Source organism: Tetrao urogallus, assembly GCF_951394365.1.
Source record: "Tetrao urogallus genome assembly, chromosome: 1".
NCBI classification, from domain to species: Eukaryota; Metazoa; Chordata; class Aves; order Galliformes; family Phasianidae; genus Tetrao; species Tetrao urogallus.
Window position 1 is genome coordinate 83,894,524 of NC_136813.1, and position 13,278 is coordinate 83,907,801.

Here is a 13,278-nt window from a genome sequence, read left to right on the forward strand (position 1 = left end):
CCATTGCAGCTACTCACACAGCACATGTTCTGGAAAGATTTATTGGGCTGGGATCTAGGAGAAAATAGAGCTTTAAAAGCTCCTACAGGTCATACTACCGTCAGGACTACCTGTTGTGTGCAGCTGGGTCATTTCCAACAGTTTGGTGCTTTGACTGTGACAGCTCTCCTTGCTTCTGACAGCTCATCTGAGCTGCTCTGCTGCATTGTTTTCTGCCTCTGGGTTGCTTGTAATTGCTTTGCTTTGATTGTTTATTATTTGTTTGATGTCTGTGTCAAGAAAGTATTTTTTTTTCTCTTTTTTTTTTTCAGTTGTACTCCCTCGCCCCATGGCTGAGATGTGTACAAATGAAAAACACAAACCCTTCACATTTCTGCCACTTAAAAAAAACCCAACAAATATTTACAAATGTTCAGAAGACTCACTCTTACCATCTCCTCTGCCCTTGCTAGGGCAAATGAATCCAGGCAAACGAGTCCTCCTGTGATAAATGAAGTGGTGGCCCTATGGCTAGCAGAGATACCTGGCTGCGTGCAAGAGCCAGCAGACTACGCAAGAACACAGCCCACAGCGACTCTGTAAGTATGCAGACCAAGGGAATTCGTTCTGACAGCTGGCCACATGGGCAGGGCAGGCAGTGCCTGCAGCAGCGGAATTTGGGAGCGTCAGGCCAGCCACAGTTTGTCTCTGCCCGCAGCACAGCCATGCGTGCCCACGCTGCTGTGGGTGCTGCTGTGAGAATGCTAGGGCCAAAGTGTCTGGGGATGCCAGCGGCAGTGCTTCTAACCCCATACCTCCTCTCTGCAGCAAGAGACCCTGTGTGGCTTCCTCATGCTGCTTCCCCTCTCCCTGTGGCCTTGGGAGTTGCACCCTACTGTAACTTTGGCTTTCTTCCCAGTGGAACCCTGAAGCCTAAAGACAACGTAATATTTCTCTCTGGGAGTCATCCTTTCTCCATCACAGTTTTCACTCAGATCTGGAGCATCTGAATTTTGTAGTACCCTTAGGACTTGCGGGGCAGAGTGGGAAGTTTATCCTTTCCATCTGGAGTAATCAAAGGTAACTCTGGAAGCATTCTAGAACCATGTGGAGGCAGCACTGAGCAACATGGGCAGTGGGGATGGTAGGGGTGGGCTGTTGGTTGGACTAGATGGTCTTAGCAGTCTTTTCCAACCTTAATGATTTCGTGATTCTCTATAACTCTATATACTCTATAAGTATAGAGTATATAGACTCTATAACTAGATGTTGTTTTGTCCCCCAGTGTTTCTGAAGAAAGAGAAGAGCTGGAGTGGGAGGGGGGATAAGGGCCTATAGAGGAGAAGGGTAGTAAAGAAAAGGAGAAATTTTGGCATGCTGTCTTGCCAAAACGTGTGCTACGGATGGAAAGGCACAGATGGAGCACTTCCAGTGATAGTTCAAGAAATCAAATGTCTGTGGAGTAGCTCAGAGTGGCAGCAGTTTCATTGTATGGCTGTAATGTTACTCACTGTAGTAGCAGTCCTTAAAGATCGAAGCTGTCAAGTCAGCAGTGCTTCGGGAGCCAGCACACGTGGATACTGTCACCCTAAAAGTCTGCTGCAGTAAAGTCTTGTGCCTGGCACAATGAGCTGAGAGATTTTGTTTCAGCTCACCTTTTGATTGCTCTGGGAGCACACATGAATTAAGCCACACTCTTCTGAGCTTCCCAGTAGCACAGCCACAAAACAGCAAACATATGAAGACAGATCTGCCTTCCTTTGTGCCGAGGTGCAGCATAAGTCTGAAGAAAAGAATTTATGTTGTATGCAATAGTGACATTGCCATGCAAGCAGAGAGGAAAAGGACCCAGAGAAATGGCATAAAGCATTCTGCCGGTACTGTATGCCAAGCTTCATTATTAGAAACACTGAAATGACTGAACAGTCCCTGCAGCACCATCCCTGTAAAGATCTGTCAAGAGTTTCCAGTCTAATTAGCCTTTAAGTGAATCTAGTTGCAGACCTCAATACCTTCTCTGTTATGAAGAGATCTTTGGCCATATATTCCCCTCGCTCTGTGGGAAATTAGATCTCCCATTCCTAGTCTCCTGTTTACCATGGGGCAAGCAGGGCAGGAAAAGCTGTTACTGTGCTCTGGCTCTGACTCATGGCACCATTTTTCCATGTCCTCTGGATATTCAAATGGATGCTTTAGAGGATGTTAATGTGGCTAGAAGTGTCCTTGAAGAGCAACTGAGCAGAGAGATTCAGACATCCTTGCAGCATCTTCTTCCCTGTCCCTCAAGAAGATCATATAGTAATTCATTTCATTACCTTGTCCTGTTTTGTTTTGCTTCTTTTGTTGTGGGAGACTACAACCTGACTAAATACAGTTCAGATACAAGAATTAAGCATGTGGCACAAGCATTCCTTATCCATCTGTCTGTCCATATTTTTCTGAGGGAAGCTGTCTCCATCACATCTAAGATGAAAAACAGCTTTTGAAAATAACTTTTTTTTCAGATGTTGTGAGTCCCAGCACAGGCACTTCCTTGACTTTCACATTCTATTTTTTATCCTGCTGCAAAGCAGGATAAAGCAAATGGGAGCTGGAGGTGTCATTAACAGCTAATTTAGACTGGTAATTAGGCAAAACCTAATGGGCTGCTCTTGGGCTGGAAACTAGCGCTGCTAGTTGTGGGCTCTAATTCTGACACTGGCTCTTTCTATGTCCAGGATGAATGCCTTTCCCTTATTTAAAATGAAGAATTGCTATTCCTTATGAAACTACGTGCTGTTGGGGTTCATTACCAAGGATTCATAAAATATTTTAGAACGGAAAGTTAGGAAACATCGTTTTGACATTTTAATGGGCCTCCAATCCTCTACTCTGATCATTTCGAAATCTGTCTAGGGTGAAAGATTTCCCATTCTTAGCAGACTCACCCTATAAATTCAGTAATAACTTCAGTCCAGAAGACATCTAGCTCAATGCAACTGATTAACAGAACAACATTATGCAGTTACAGTTTGGTTAGCTAGAGAGATTGGTGAGGCAGATAAAAGGTGGCAGCAGTCACCACCTTTGTCGAATATTTCCATTGAGTCTGTGTGTATCTGGAATCCAATACCATCATGGAATATGCTACACTTTGATATGTAATGTCAGTGGATTTCTTTCTTATTTTTTTCATTTTTTTTCTGACACTGTCCTAAAGTGCAAGAGGAAGGTTAAAACAGCACTACCTTAAAAAAATCCTGTGAAAAGTTTGCAAGCACAGTACTATCCTCTCTCAAAGAAAAGAAAGGCTCAAAGCATACATTTTCACTTAGAAACTGTATCAGCAGCTGCAGATCCTTGATTGAATTTATTTACGTGAGAAATTAATCTTTCGGGAAATCAAATACGAGTGACCCTTGCTTTTCTCCCCCATCCAGCTGGGCAGGACTCTGTTCTCTGCCTTGAGTAGGGAGACCCAGTACATGGAGTTAAAAAAAAACAACCTCTCATCTCCTGTCTCTGCGCAGATGCCTCAGAAAGCTCTGTTTGCAGATAGAAAGAAAATAAAATCTTCAAAGGTACTATCCACATTTCATATTATTGACACTAGCTTTGGGGAGGCAGACAGTTGTCCCTGCGCTCAGTGTCAGAAATTAGTTCAGTGGAGCACTAAATAATGGTGATGGTAATATAGACACTGTGTGTAATTCTGTCTCTCACCAACATTTTTCAGTCATTGAGTCACCCTAATTATTTAGCCAGTTCTCAGTGCTTTTATTATCAGGAAAAGATGTGGTAGCAGGAAAAAAAAGGGACGAGACTGCCACACAAATGTGTTAAATGACAAATCCAGTGGCTTTGCTCATGTCCATTCTTATAGAAGCTGGAATGAGTATTAAAGCCTGGCTGGAAAGGACTGCTAATGACTGGGCTCAAGTCTACTGTGTCCTTTCAGGAAACTGAATAAAAATTCAAAAACTTGAAATTAATACCCCCTTTCAAAATTGTAGTTTTCTGCCTGGGTTCCCTAATAGTTGCTGTCGTAGAATCATAGAGTCATAAAGGTTGAAAAAAACCTCTAAGATCACCAAGTCCAGGCGTCAACCCATGCCCACTTACCATATCCCTCAGTGCCGTATCTCCATGTTTCTTGAACATCTTCAGGGATGGTGACTCCACCACCTCCCTAGGCAGCCTCTGCCACTGCCCCATCACTCCTTCTGAGAAGAAATCATTCCTAATATCCAACCTGAGGCCATTACCTCTCTTCCTATTGTTACCTGGGAGAAGAGGCCAATCCCCACCTCACCACAACCTCCTTTCTGGTGGTTGTAGGCAGCAATAACGTCTCCTCTGAGCCTCTTCTTCAGTCTGAATAACCCCAGTTCCCTCAGCTTCTCTCCATAAGACTTGTACTCTACACCCTTCACAGCCCTTCACTGTCCTCTGGACACGCTCCAGAGCCTCAATATCTTTCTTGTAGTGAGGGGCTCAAAACTGAATAGAGTACCCAAGGTGGAGCCTCACCAGTGCCAAGTTCAGGGGGATGATCACTTCCCCAGTCCTGCTAACTGTGCTATTACTGATACAAGTCAGGATGCCATTGGCCTTCTTGGCCACCTGGGCACACTACTGTCTCAGCAGCTGGATGATTAGAGCTGGTCATCTGCAGGATGGAAGTGGGAAAATTATGGCAATGAAGAAGTTCAGAGGGTTCAAAGCAACAGGAGTTGTTAAGGGTAATGGTGAATGTGTGGTGCAACACCAACGATCAGATTCACTACGCGATGCCGGCACCAAGTCTGTGACTTAGACCCATTCTTCTCGAACTTAATGAGAAGTGGAATTAATGCCAAAGTAATTTATATGAGTGTGACGTTGGTAAGAGGCACTGCCTAACATACTATCAGCTTCCATTTCACATCTCAGTCCAAAGGTGTGATGCTATAGATGATGCCTTTCTCACAAGATTTTATTCATGATACTTGGTCTGAACCATAGAACACAGTTCTCTGGAATAAGAAATAATTGTTTTTTCTATATAATTTGGAGGGCTTGGAGCCTTGTTTTCATTTGCTGATATTCTAATATTTTTTAACACCACTGGTGAAATATTTAATATGTAATGCCTTAGAAGAGAATTACTTGTTCTGGCTAATTACATAGTCCTGTGATCACTGATCTGTTCGACATTTAAAATTCTCTCTTTCAAATTCTTCCTTCTACAGTGGCTTAATGCAGCTAAGTAGATATGTGGCAGATATTTATAAGAAGCATGAAAGTGAATAAAATAGGAGAAGCCAGATAAATTAGGAGTCTAGGGATGTTTGCATCAGCTCTTCAAGAGTGTTCTGCAATTTGAGTTTACTGTCTGCCAGTTTATTTTTAGTTTGTCTCTCCCACACTCCTCATGCTTAACCATGACTAGCCTTTACTGTGGTGAGGTTTATAAGCATGTTAGGTGAAGATTCAAATCAGATAGTGCATCTTTCACATACATCAAAGATACCACTCTTCCACTTTTGGTAAGAGAAAGCATTTTGGACAACACAGAAATATTCAAGTTCTGTTTAAAACTGTATTTGACTGTAACTAGTATTGCATTTCTGCTCTTTTAAGGATGGGACTACAAATTCAAAAGCATATCTATTGTTGTCTTTCTAAAATAATTGGACTGTAGACCAGACGTTTTAGGAACAGACTATTAATTGTATTGCTTTAGGCTCTTTTAGCAGACAAGGATGGTGAGATAAGAACATAAATATAAGAGAATTTATTTTCCAGGACAATCATCCCAAATCCAATTTATAAACTGTTAAATATATGAAGGGTAGAATGAAAAATTCTCAGGAAAAATAATGGCCCCAAAGCTATTGGCTTCTCTTCCTTGTCGAAGCTTTAAAGAGAAGATACTTTCACGGTTGATACTCATAGATTGTTGTTTACAACCCAGCAAAGCACCCACAGCATTATCATGGAGATCAAACACATCTCATAGATTTTACAGGCATTACAGATGCCACTTTTGCTCCTAATTGTCACATCTTGTGAACTATTGTGGGACAAAATGCTCTGGCAGTTGATGTAATCTAGCCCTTGGTTTCTGATAGCATAGTCACAGCTATTTATAAAGTACAATAGAATTTTGTCTTATATCCTTGATATAAATGTCAAGTGCCCTGCAGTACTGTGTACTGTTCCTAGAGAAATGATCCATTAAAACCATCCATATCAGAAAGCAAGCTTTTGCAACACTCCAGAACAAAATTATATTCTCATACAATAATAGGGAAAATTGGCTGGTTTGAAAAGACCGTGTTGACCGAGTTAGCTTCCTCATTTGCTGCATCCACCATGCCATCGTTCCTTAAGGATACTCCCTCTGCAAAGAGGAATAGAGAATTTATTTAGCTGCCTTAAACCCTTAGTTACAGGGCTGTGCAACTTGAAAAAAATGTGTAGATTGCACCAATGATGTAAAACCCAGACCAACAGAGAAGTGTGAGAATGAAAAAAAAAAAAGTTAAAATATGCTAATCATGATGCTGATCCTCAGGTTGCATGGGGCCAAGAAGAAGGCCTATTTTGTTCCTTGAGGTACAATGACCAAATACGACAGTGCATTGGGAAGATGGGTCTGTTTGTAGGCAGGATCATATTGTTGAATAGTGCTGAATGCCAAACACTCATGGCAGATGTTTCAGCTATTAGGACTCTGGGGCAAAACTGTAAAAGCTTGTGTTGGTCTTTTCCATTACTTACAGAATGTGCAGTTATTCCCTAAGTCCCCTCCTTAGGGGAAGCAGGTGTTCTACCAAGGGTCGTTCCTCTTTCAAGGCAGGGGAAGCAGAGGACCCTGAGAGAGCTCTCCTTTTTTTTCTGCCGCCTCCCTTTCTCTGCGCCAGTTCCCCTTTGGACTGTTGCCTCTTGCTACCCACACTTTCCTGGCCCATAGGCCTGGGGCTATTGGTGTGTTATTTAACCATCAGTTTTCCAGACGTAACAGCAATTTGTACTACCTCACAGAACTGCAGTCAAAACATCTTAGTCATGTGGAGCAAATGTTCACTGCTGTTTCTCTATTTTGAGCATTGGAGAATGTATTTTTTCCTTTAATACCCTTGTATACGCTGATTTCCTTTAATATCCAGGCATTTTGCACATATATATGTTACCTCCTACTGCAGTTGTCTTACTGATCTACATCTCTCACTGACATCCTGTGCCATTACATGTTATCTTTTTGCTTCATTATTCAAGTGCTTGTTTTCTCAGGCAGGCACTGTTTTTGGACCCTGTTCAGCACCACGCACAACAAAGTGTGAGTTTTAGGTGGCTTTGAAGGTGCTGTAGCAATGCAAAGAAGAATACTTACCAGTATAATAAGCTGTGATCTACTCATCCCTATAGTTCACCATGATGTCTAGTTAAAATAAATAAAATAAAATTAATTCATCCAAAGCACTTTCAGTACCCACTATCAAAACCTTTCATACAGCAAAGAAACCAACTCAACCCAAAAGACTTTGTGACTACACCATTGTTTATTACACTAGTGAGGCTGTATGAATATCCAGATGGATTAAAAACATGTCTAAAATTCACAGCCTTTTCATAACATTATATCATAGATTTATAATCTTCCCTAAGGAAACTAAATTAATTTTCAGTGGTACATTTTTTTTTTCTTTAAACCAAGTGAGACAGGGATAATAAATAATCCCTTCTAGTACCTCTGAAGATAATTGGCTGGAAAAATATAGGTTGATAATTGTTAACCGATTTGAGGTCACTTAGCTGAACATTAGCACCACTGAGGCATACATCTGAGTAACAAGAACATGCCCTTCAGACAAATATTAATTAAAGGTAAAAGTTAAAAGAGAAGATGCTGAAATCACAACACATTGTATGTTTCACAGAATTAGAAGCGTCAGTGTTTCAACAGCAGAGATAAGTTTCTGATTTAGCTGGTTGTCCATGTGTCTGCATGCATATTCAATAACCAAAGGATTTGTCTGAGAGAAGTTTAGGAAAGGAAGGCTATTTATGTCGTGCAACTATAAAGGAAAAAAAAAAAAGGGAATAGTTGGTTTCTTACAAGGGAACTGTCTCACCAACATGCTCTTTCAGTTCCAACAGGCTTCAGTTCCAGCTGGAGAAGACTACTTCTTCCTTCTTGGAGCAGTCTGAAGGATGCTAGCATCCACTGCTGCAGCTCTTGCTGAATTCAACAGGACTTTTGCTATTGGCTGTAACAAGCGTAGGACTGTGCTTTCTGTCTGCATGCTCCTAAAAGGGAGATAATTACCGCTTGATGAGGGGCCTGCCAAACAATATACAGTAGCTTCTGACAATGAGCTTAAAGGTAGTTCCAAGGCATATTTAGTCTTATGAATGTCTTACAGGCAAGACACACCCAGTGGTGGCTTCTTACACATCCTGCTTAGTCTGCTCACAGGCTGACTGAGGTCATGCAGAAACGCTCTGTGCAAAGGGACTGTGCTCAAAGGAAACCACCAGTGATTCTTGCCTCAGGAACAATGGAAGTGTTCTCTCCTTTTAAGTTCACCCAGTATTAAATGATTTAAAAACACAGCACTCTCACTCATTTTGGGAGGACATAATTTCTGAAGCTCTTTTCCTTGTTGTTTTCTGATTTTGAAAGGATTCTAACTCACAGTCCTCATCAAGACAGTGAAAATAACTGATCTGGTTAGAAATGATGACAAGCAATTTTCTAGATATAAGAATATATCTATCTTTTATGATTCTGTTCTGTTGTGGTGGATTAACATGGCCTCACATTCAAAAAAGGACACTCCCCCAGGCACTCACAATTACCTTCCCCATTTTCTTGCCCTGGTACCCTCTGTACATTCAGTCTCTACATTCTGAACGCATTTTCTCTGCGTTATTTTCCTTTAGAAGTCACACTTGTTTAGGTTCCTACTTTATACTTACATTTTAATTGGAGCTAAAAATGCTTAAGACCACCTATAGACTGTACAGTAGAGGCACTGTGTAGCATTCTCCAATCTTGGCCTCTCAATTACATACGCATTTGATATTTGCACGAAGTACACAGTAGCTCCCTTTGGGCTGTGTATTTCCTCGGTTTTTGTAGATTATAGGGGCTTGGGAGAGGAATGAGGGCTGGCTCACTCTACTGAATTGGGATGCAGTCAGAAAACCCCACATAGTGTAGAATTCCTCCTGGAAACCACTGCAACAGCATAATTTGTCCCAGTCCGCAGATCTCTCCTCCATAGCCTATAAGTGAAATATACAGCTCTGTCATTCTGGGCATACTGTTTAACAATGGCATATTCATCCTCAGACCGGGCAATCCAGTGGCCAGATGTATGTGGAAGTCACATCTCTTTGACATAATGATCTGTCAGAAGTTGCCCTCAGATGCTTTTTCTCTGTAAGTAAATAATGACCTAGGTTTCAGCTTCAAATCTTCCAGATATGCCTTTATGAGGGTATTAGAAGATCACAGGGCAGTTTCTAAGAGTCATCCCACCTTCTAGCTCAGCCATCACCTCAGAAGCTTATAAATCAAGGCACTTCAGAGAAATATATTTTTCCTTTATATTTTTTAAAACTTACAAGTAGATTTTGTCTTGCATTAAAGCCTTTTTTATTTTCAGAAGCTTCTCACTTGAATTATGAAGCAGATGAGAGGCCATCATAAAATCATCCCCAGAAGAAAAAGGCAACATAATGGAACACAATTTAAAATACAAATTTAAGCACAAAGCACCAGGAAAGGTCTGGAACACAGAATGCATATTACCTGAAAAAACAAAATGTAAAAGAGTGAGTCCTAACAACCATACATTAGAAATTGCAATATGTTCTAATATCTTCCAGATGTGGATTTCATTATGGCTAAAGTTAGATGGGTTACAACCTGCACTTAAAAAGCTTTTCTTTGCCACAGACTGAGAGAGTGATGATTTGCTGAAGCAGAGAAAAAGGAAGGAGCTGAACCTCCTCCTGCCAAACACTTGACTAATGTATATGAGTATTTTACTGGCAACCAGGAGAAGAGAGGTTGTTCCCATTATAGCTTGTTTCTTTTTTTTCTTACCGAGGTTTGTAGAACTTCTCTCAGGAAGGATGTAACACGGGAGGTGGCAGATTACAATCTCCTATTTCTACATGGAGCCAACTGCTGTTTACAAGCAAGTGCACCCTGGAGGCACTGAGGAATAAATACCTACCAAACAGCCTATAGCTAGCTAAATAAATCACAGTTTTTCACTGAGCTCTGGCTTGTGCGAATATAGCAGATGAGCCTTAATAAAACTCCAAAGTTTTCCATCAGGGCTAAATAATCTGAATCTGTGCAGCTTTCTTGTGTGGAAATCTGCATGTCTCCCTAGGCAAGAACAGCTCCCCAGCAGCTTTCTTAAAATCTGCATTTGTCCCAGTGCCACACAACCAGCCATCAGCAGTCCAGGCAAGGATTCCAAAATATACAATTGCCCATCCATAGGAAATCCTCTAAGCCCCATATCAAGACAAACCCTTCTGGAGTCAGCGAGGGTTACTTCCCCGTGAGACTGTCAGAGGTCTCACTGTCAGAGCAGGTGCCTGTGACCCATGTTGTTGAGTATTCTCAAAAATTAAAACGTTGACTCTTTGATGCTGTTTAAGCAGTATCGACTATATCTCAAGATTGGTTGATTCCCCATGCTGCCTGAGATCCCAAACATTTTCTCCAACTTGTGCTTGAATCACTTTCCTGAGAGCAGAGTCTTCCTCTGTTACTCCAGAGGCTGGGCTAGATACCAAGACAGGACATCCTCAGAGCTTTTCGTAACTGCAGAGTTCCCATAGTTGTCTGTCAATAAGGAAATTACAGCTCTATGGACCACTGCTTTCCTTAGCTTAGAGGATGAGGGGAATCAGACACCACACTTAATGGTGTGAACCAGAACAAGTGGCTGAACAAGTGGCATTTTCTAAAGATGAGCTTGAATATAAGTGGGTCAGGAGTCATTATAGATAATGCAGAAAAGAAATCTCACACACCAAAGCCTCAGTCCTCAGCAGCTGCACTGAATTTTGGGATGGCAAAAGAAACATTCTGAATAATTACTGGGAGATCTTGGAAGGTACCCCTGCCTTCAGCATGCTCAAAACAGCATGCTGGCAGTGCTGGTGAGCAGAAAAATAGCTGTTACTATTAATCCTGTCCATATTCTGAATGAAATTCTTACCTTCTTATTAAAATGATGGCTAATTTTAAGGGTGGTAAAGCATTTTCCTGAAACAGGAGGTGCTTTCAGTATAAATGCTTTTTAAGAAATTTATTTGTTGCTACTATGAAAGATCTGATGACATTGCAAGGAAGTAAACATTAAGAGACATTTGGCTTTCTTCTCCATGCATCACCAAAGTATCAGCTTGCATATCTCAGATAAACTTTGGAATTTTTCAGAAATCTTCCAGCATACAAAGGAAATTCAGATTCCTGTATGTGGCAGAGCATTACCCGCTTTAATTAGGTACATCACCTTCTTAGGAAATGTATCCATTTACATCAGCTGAGGATGCCTGACTGTGAGCAAACAAAACGGTGCTAGCTTCTGTGATTCAGTTAAGAATTTCACATGAGTGACTAAACAGGCTGGCATCAGTGGCAGAACATCTGACAGAGGTCATTGGTCAAAGGATGGTGGAACAGAAATTCTGCACCTTTATGCTTTGGGCACCTTCTGGAATTGTAGTTCTGAAATTGTATTTCCAACTAACGTGAACGAGTTGCTTCTGGTGCTGCAGAATGAAAAATTAAAACTGATGAAGAACATAATGGCTTGGAGTCAGAGTAGCAAATTTGCAGTGAGATATCTCTTCTGCTCCTCTCTGGAGCTGATGAGACCATGACAGCGACTTATCTCGCAGTGCCACTTCTAAGACTGGTAGTATAAAGAACAGCAATGAAAAGACAAATGAGAAGTCTTCAAAGTGTGGTGGCAGGAAAGATAGACAAGAGGGACATCCATCCTGAAGTTTGCTGTGGCTAACTCGCATGATTTTACTTCAAAAATCAGTAGAAAAGTGGGAAAGCTGGTTTCCTGGGTGCCAAAAGTCTTAACCTCATGGCCTTCATGATAACTAATCAGATGATTGCACATTTGTTATTGCAAGTTCGTATCCTTGCAAGAAAAATCTGGTCATGCTGAAATGAGGGATGGATAACTTAGAAAGAATCAACAAACTTTTAAAAGGCAAAGATGTCTGGGAGCAGCAGAGAGGAGGGTAAAGCAAAGTGATCTTCAAATGTAATGAGGAGAGGAGGAAAGCAGACATGTCCTCTGCACCTCCCCTGGCAAAATTCAGAGATCAACAAGTAAATAATTGAAAATCATCAGCCTGGAGAAAGATGTAGATAACAGTATGAGCTCAAGGAGAAGCACATACAAGTATGCAAAAGACCCAACAGGAATGCCTGTGCAAAACTGCGAGCTAGCAGGATGACTCCATTTATTACAGTTTAATTTATTGGCCGCTGACAGTGTGTTCTATTCAGAACAAATATAGTGCAGTCTCTGTCCCCACAAGTATTCAGTTTAGATAGAAAAAAAGATGAATTAAGATCTTTCAGATTGCCCTCAGTGTATTTTAATGCAGAAGTGTTGCAGAATTATTGTCTTGCATTCACTGGTTTTATTAGCCATTGCACACAAGATGGAAATTGCTTATCCACAAATTTGATCTCTTTGTTTGTTAATTTTTCATGCAATTGTTTTCTCACCTTCCTCCCCAGAGGGAAGTCACTAGACACAGACCAGAGGCTGGGGAGGACCATCTCTATACCCATCTTGCACACAAAATCCTTTCTACCACTGCTGGGACATGAAGGGAGAGCTAGGAATTAACAGAGGCCCTGAACCCATCAGTCTTGAATTGTAAGGGTAACCCTGCTTGTTGTAAAATGCTGCAGCCAAAAAGATTGCAGCCATTGTTTTCAAAAGCTCTGCGCATATATGATATTATAGAACATTCTGTGTTACCCAAAATATGGCAACACAGCATGGAGGGGAAGACTAATCATTTTTCAGAAATCATGTGTATTCATAACATTTTAATGGCTATGGAAGGGATTGTTTCAGATATATATCACCTGGAGGGAGCTGAAAGATAACCCATAAAAGATTTTCTCTTCATTTAAGGGAGGGAGAAAATTATAGCATGCATCAGTTTGTCTTGTTGCCTGTTAGTAAAGCTCTTACTCACAAAATCTGGTTCCATGTGGTTTGGTGCACTTATTGTTGAAATCATTTCAGTTTTCATTCAGGT